Source organism: Zea mays, chromosome 6 (assembly GCF_902167145.1).
Source record: "Zea mays cultivar B73 chromosome 6, Zm-B73-REFERENCE-NAM-5.0, whole genome shotgun sequence".
NCBI classification, from domain to species: domain Eukaryota; kingdom Viridiplantae; phylum Streptophyta; class Magnoliopsida; order Poales; family Poaceae; genus Zea; species Zea mays.
In genome coordinates this window covers 128,596,818-128,603,586 of record NC_050101.1, presented here as the reverse complement: position 1 = coordinate 128,603,586, position 6,769 = coordinate 128,596,818, and positions in this window count along the sequence as shown.

Genomic DNA, 6,769 nt, shown 5'->3' with positions numbered 1-6,769 from the left:
CTATTGAACAGGCTGATTGGGGGTGTATTTATATCCCCAACTACACAAATAGCTATTCGGATTAAATCCCAAAAACTGCTTTGAACTAGGGTGCACTGGACCTCCAAAATTATAGGTTCGATGCATATCGGACCTCTACTACCATGCTATTCTACTGACCGTTCTGATGAAATTATCAGTTGTTAGATGGCACCAGACCGGTTTGGTGCAGCATTGGACCGAGCCACGTCATCCCGACCATTGAAGTGTAAATCCGACTATTGAGTCTTGATAGGTCCGGTGCACCAGCAGTCTTGGTTCCAAAAACATCTTCTCTGTAACAGGTCTGGTGCCCAATCTGGTGCTCTGGTCCGGTGCGCCAAACCCTCAGAGCCCTAGAAACATAGTGATAGAGTGCGAGGTCTGATCTTCCGTGAGGTAGGATAACTTGATTGGGTGGAGATCTCCACGTCGATGATCCAAGGCTCTGAGCAAACGGATCCTCACAATCACTACACCGTGGCTCTGTTGGTTATCACCCATGACATACGAGTGACCTAACCACGATGGCTTATTCCTGCAAGTGCAATCAAGAACACAAGCAATAATAGGAAAAACACATCCAAAACTGTGTTGATTACGAGTTGGGGTCTCACAAACTTATGAACGACAAACTGTTCGATAACAGATATGATCTAAGCAAAATCCAAAGCCTAATGTGGCAGTGGGTACTGTTAAAATAGATGTTAGGGGCGTGCACAACTCCTGGAGGTACCTCTAATGGGCTCCAACACGATACACGGGCCAACAACCCAACAGACGGTGTCGCAACACCAAAACAGAATATGAACTCTTACTTGTTTCGATGGTTCCTATTGACTCCGGATGAATTTTAAGTTCGTTTCAATTGGGCTAGAAAGCTTATCTCCTTAATTTTCCATCCATATAAAGTCCAACCGAATCGGAGGCCGTATGCATCTCGAGCGTCCGTTTTAGTGCAGACTACTCCTGGACTCCGAGGTGGAGACGAAGTTGAGTCAGACTTGGCTTTCTCTTGTGGTGAACATCCTATCTTGTCCTCCTTGACATCTTGGCCTTTTCCAAGTCCTTGATAGTCCTCTCCAAGGTTCCTAATCATCAAAACATCCATGTCACAAAGTGTAAGCTCTAAAATACAATTAACTAGGTAAGAACAAATCTGGAGATTTAGGTGTCATGCATATGCTCGTATTATCGCTCCATGCATTATTTGTACGGGAGTGATGTCCTCGTCATTCTCTCCCACTTTAATTGGAGTCATCCTCGACTCAGGCGGTGAGCAAGGGGGTGGCCGAGTAAACCTAAGATGTACAAGGCCTTTAGGCGCAAAAACAGGCGTCGCTGATTTCTGGTAGATTCTGGATGTCATCTTGTTAAGACGATTCTTGTCAGCTCCCCTTGAGCTTGGGACTCTATGACGTTTATGGTTTCACCGGCTGATTTATAAGAAATTACTAAAACTACAGCTGCATACATAATGACCGAGGCAAAAAAATTTTAGGAGATACAGAACTAAACTTATATAAGCCCCTTATACATTATATTATATACATTTTAAATTTTAAAGGAGGTTTCAATTAGGCTCCATGGCCCAGAAACGATAGGTGCGCTCCGGGCTCGAGCCCGGTCGACCCCACTTCTGCCTCCGTTAGACCATCTCTAACCGTTCCCAAAACATTTCGCTCCCTATGTGTACTTTCTTTCATATTTTACTACATCACTCAAAAGATACTCTATCTACATATAAAACGTCTCCAACCATTCATCATATACAACTCCTCCTACATACTATAAAATTATAAACTATTTGTACTACCATAATACACATTGTTTTCATGTTATCGTACTTAAAAAGTGTTAATGTCATAAAGAAATAGATTAATTAAAGTATGAGGAGAGATTAGAACTCACCCTATATGTGTGGAGAATTTCTTCGTCCCTCCAGATGGGGGGGGGGGGGGGGCGCTATTGGAGGGCTTGCTCCTCAAAATGACACTGTATGCGGGGTCGGGGAGGTGTGTTTCGAGGTGGATACTGAATTTGTGTGAACAATGCTTGAACAAGCTACATAGCCGTGCGTGTTACTCATGCGGTCATGCCTACCCTGAATCCATAGTGCTTCAACGTTCCTTGGCGAATAAACAAATGACAATGCTGCACGTGAATAATGGAAATTGAGATGATGTTGTAAAAGATCTTTTTTTATACTCGTCTTTTTTGGCCATACAGTACGTACGTACGTAAGTACGCTGCTGATCCACAAGCAAGGTCACAAACAAAACAATCGAGTCACCGCACACTCGGCTGGTCGTCCGAGCAATGCTGCCCGCGGATTGGACCGCGCGCGTCACGTAGGACGTAGACGGTCGACCGCGCAACACGGAGCACGCGTTTGAAATTAAAACAGCCAATCATGAGGCGTTCCTTGTTTATCTTATCCGCGCCGAATTATTAACTTATCATCATCTCAGCAATAATGTAAATGCAGCTACGACCCACCACCTGAATTTTGTAGTACCTTTTCCGGCTTTCCCTATATATACGTGCAACTTCAGATCGGGGCCCACGCGTTCCCGTGGTAGCAGTGTGGCACCTTGATTGGACGGGCAAGGATTCCACTGCGCCTGCTTGTCGTTGGCTATTCCACATCCACTAATTAATTACAGGGATGCGGCGACTGATTTATCATTCTCTCCTGATAATCCATGTATTTTTTTCCTTGTGTGTTCAACTTTGAAGCCTTCCAGTCGCACGTCTCCAAGCCGTCCATAACATTACACGACGATCCACTCTCCATCAGTAGAGGTGTAATCAGTACGGATGGTTAGGGACGGATCAAGAATTTTCTTATACCCCAAGTTGAGACTACTAAATTTTCTTCTCTTCTTTTTATATTAACTATTTCACTGAATCAAATTAATACTTATATGGAGTTAATTGGATCATACCCCGGCCCAGGCCAAGGACCGGGTTGCTCGGGGTGTAGATCCGCCCCTGCGGATGGATATCCACTACCGGAATCGAGCGCTTTGCTGAGTGCCTGAAGCACTCGGCAAAGACTGAAAAACACTCGACAAATTGTTTGCCGAGTGTGGCACTCGATAAAGAGAGCTCGGCGAACAGTATATTGGCAACGACTTCTTTGCCGAGTACTTTTTATCGGGCACTCGACAAAGACTTTGCCGAGTGTCACTCGGTACTCGTTAAAGAAAAGTCGTCATCACGACGGCTCGTAACGGAGACGACACCTTTGCCGAGTGTCACCTAATACACTCGGCAAAGAGATTACCGGCCTACACTCGGCAAAGGGGCCACCAGCGGGGCCCTTTGTCAGTTTCTTTGCCGAGTGCGCTAGGAGGCACTCGGCAAAGCTTGCTTCTTTGCCGAGTGCCAGGGTCACAACACTCGGCAAAGAAGCTTTACTGGTGCCCAAATGTTCCTCCTCTGTCGAGTGTTACACTCGTCAAAGTGACCAGTACACACCTTTTTAATTGTTTTTCCTATTCTATCCAAACAAACAAAAGATATCACATATACATCACATATATCACATATACATCACATATCTCACAAACACCATAAATCAAACAAGTTCTCACATTATTACCTACATGTTCGGACACAAACATAAGTATCCAACACTGAAGAACATAAGTCTCAAGTATCTCACAAAGCATCATCAACATCTAACAAGTTTAGACCGGGTTATCTTACAAAGTATGAACAACGAAAGAGATTGCACAGAGAAGAGATTGCCCCTAACAAGTTCATCGAGGTGGGCGGCTGGACTGGTGTGGCGATAGGCTGGACGATCCATGAGGGTTATTGGATGCCGCCCCATATTGTCCCTGCACAGAGAAGTGATTGCATGTGTTATACCGGATACATTACCAACATATTTTACACATAGTGCATCACAACTTTCTCGAAACATTATCAAATTTTTATCATAGCCTCTATATATGATATCATGACATATGGACAAGTTTTATAAATTTCTGACTTTGTTTGTGTTTTATACAATTTTTAAACAACTGGATGACAAATTCATGGTCATGTTTAGTGAGCATGGTACTCGAATATTCTGGTCCGCTCCTGAAATCAGTCGTAACTTGTGCTAAATAACATGCATATCATTTTTGCATGCACGGTTTTCCATGTTTCGAGTGACTTGTAGTTCAAATGTGAATTTTTCGAAGAAATTCAAATAAACGAACTAAATCTAATAGTTATAGAAAACACTTTTATAATTGTGCCAAAATGACATGTAGGTCTACATAGTGTAGGAACATACCACAAAAAGTTTGGTTGGGAAAATAAAAAAAAATACTTTGCCGAGTGTCCAAGAATGACACTCGGTGCTTGGCAAAGATAACGGTCATCAGCTTTAGACGGTTGTTGATGGCCATTTGCCGAGCGTTGCCATTCGCCGAGTGTTTGGCACTCGGCAAAGATTTCTTTGCCGAGTGTATTTCTGTGTCGAGAGTTCTGTTCTCGGTAAACGTGGTCGTTACCGAGAGCAGTACTTTGCCGACTGCGGTGCTCGGCAAAGACTTCTTTATCGAGTGCCCGACAAAAAGCACTTGGCAAAGCACCGTGCACTCGGCAAAGAGCCGGATTCCGGTAGTGATCACTGATACTGTATTTATTTTCATATTTTTTCTTCGGATTCAGAATAGATACGGATATTAACCAAATGTATTTGACAACAGATTTATCCAATTTTGAGTACTTGGATACAAATACAGATCGAATACTAAATATTCAGACTCAAATATGGATCGGATCTCAACCCTTCTAAAGGGATCAGAACTCAGATACGAATGGATAATACCTATACCATTTACATCCCTATCTATAGTGTCAAATTTATGTATAGAAAAAGATTTGTTGACGCCCTTTTGGAGGCGCCAATTACTCAAGAGAACCAGCGGCGGTGCTCTCTGCACAGGGGCGGACGGTCCGGGCGCGGGGGCCAGACGGTCCGCGGCCTGGCGCGAGGCGGCGGTGCTCTCTAGTCAGGCGCGGACGGTCCGCGGCGCAGGGCCGGACGGTCCGCGACCTGGTGCAGGAGCCTGGGTTCCCTGCCTGACGGCCGGACGGTCCGCGCCCTAGGGTCGGACGGTCCGCGCGTGCGCAGGGGCAGCGGAAGATCACCGACGGCGCCTGGATCTCGCTCCCGGGAGGGACCCCGTCGGGGAGTAGAGATCCTAGGAGTTGTCTAGGCTCGGGTAGACCGACCTAGACTCCTCTAATCGACGTAGAGTCAAGGAGAGGCGGAGAATTTGGGGATCGAGAGGCTAAACCTAAACTAGACTAGAACTACTCCTAAGATAAAATGTGAAATAAAAGTTGTATTGATTCGATTGTTGATTATAAATCGGTCGTATACCTCTCTATTTATAGAGGAGGGGGCTGGACCCTTTACAAACTAATTCCCGAGCTTATCCCGCGATTTTAGCTAACAACCGTAGCACAAAACTCGGAACCCTAATCTGCTCTGCGCACGCGCGGACCGTCCGGCCCACAGGCGCGGACCATCCGGACCGCGGACCGTCCGGCCTCAGGGCCGGACAGTCCGCCGGCTCATTTTGGTGTCAAACATATGCCCCCCTGCCTTTTGGTGGAGCTGAGCGAACCAAAAGCAACTAACTCGATGTGATCACATCAGTTTTCTTAGGCATCTTGACACTTGCTAGGATGATACGTAGTGGCCTTAGTCCTGATGGTTGACTCAACGGACGTGACTCTTTTAGCTTTGATCGAACTGTCAGTCCCAACACCGTCGAGCGTCATAGCGATCCTGACCAATCCGTCACCTTACTTTTTCTAATTTTCCAAGTGTTCTGGCGTAGCTTCGTAGTCGACCAGGTCTTCCCCTTGTAGGTCATCTTCCTCCATGGGTGTCGGTATATCGTTGGTGGTGTCTTGGTGTAGTGCGGATGGTTCGGCCTCAGGGGTCGGATGGTCTGCGTCCTGTACGGTTGGTCTGGTCTTTATAGCCGGACTGTCTGCTATACCTGCAAAGAGCTGCACAGTTGCTGTTTTATTTTCTGTCTTTATGGCCGTTTGATTTTCCTCAACGACCTTTGGTCTCCATCTCTTTTGTGGTGGCGGATACTGCGGATGTGTGTCATTGAATATTTTTTCCGCCTCATTCTCCTGATTCTCCTTTGCTCTAAGGCGTTGTAATTTTCGCTTTTGCGATCGTGTCAATCCCGATGGGCACCATCGGGGCATGGAGTATTTTGGATCGGCTATTTTATTGACAGTCGTACTTTCTTTTTTGTTTGTGTTGGCCGATTCACCAAAAATCATCGGCCCTTCGTTATTTTGTTGTACGACGACATCTGTTGTTCCTATTTTAATGACGTCTCCCTTTTTTCGTACTGTTGGAGGTTGTAGCTGTATGCCCCCCTGCCGGATTAGTCAGCCTTTGGGGCCGAATTGTTCGGCAATCTTGCTGGGCCTGTGCTTGTGGACCAGATTGAGGGGCTCTCAATCGGTCTTGTACTGGAGGTGTCAACCTATTGAATACAGATGTTTGGGGTGCCCCCCAAGCGGGGTACTGTGGCATCCTAAATGGGTATGGTGGCATGCCCCACATTTGATTTGGGACGTATGGTGGAGGTATGTATGTGTATGAATATGGCATAGGTAGATATGGTGGTGGAGGTGTCCATGCAGGTACGTTAGGTCTTAATTGAACATTATGACCTCCCGTCCTTTCCAATTGGTGTGGTGGTCCAAT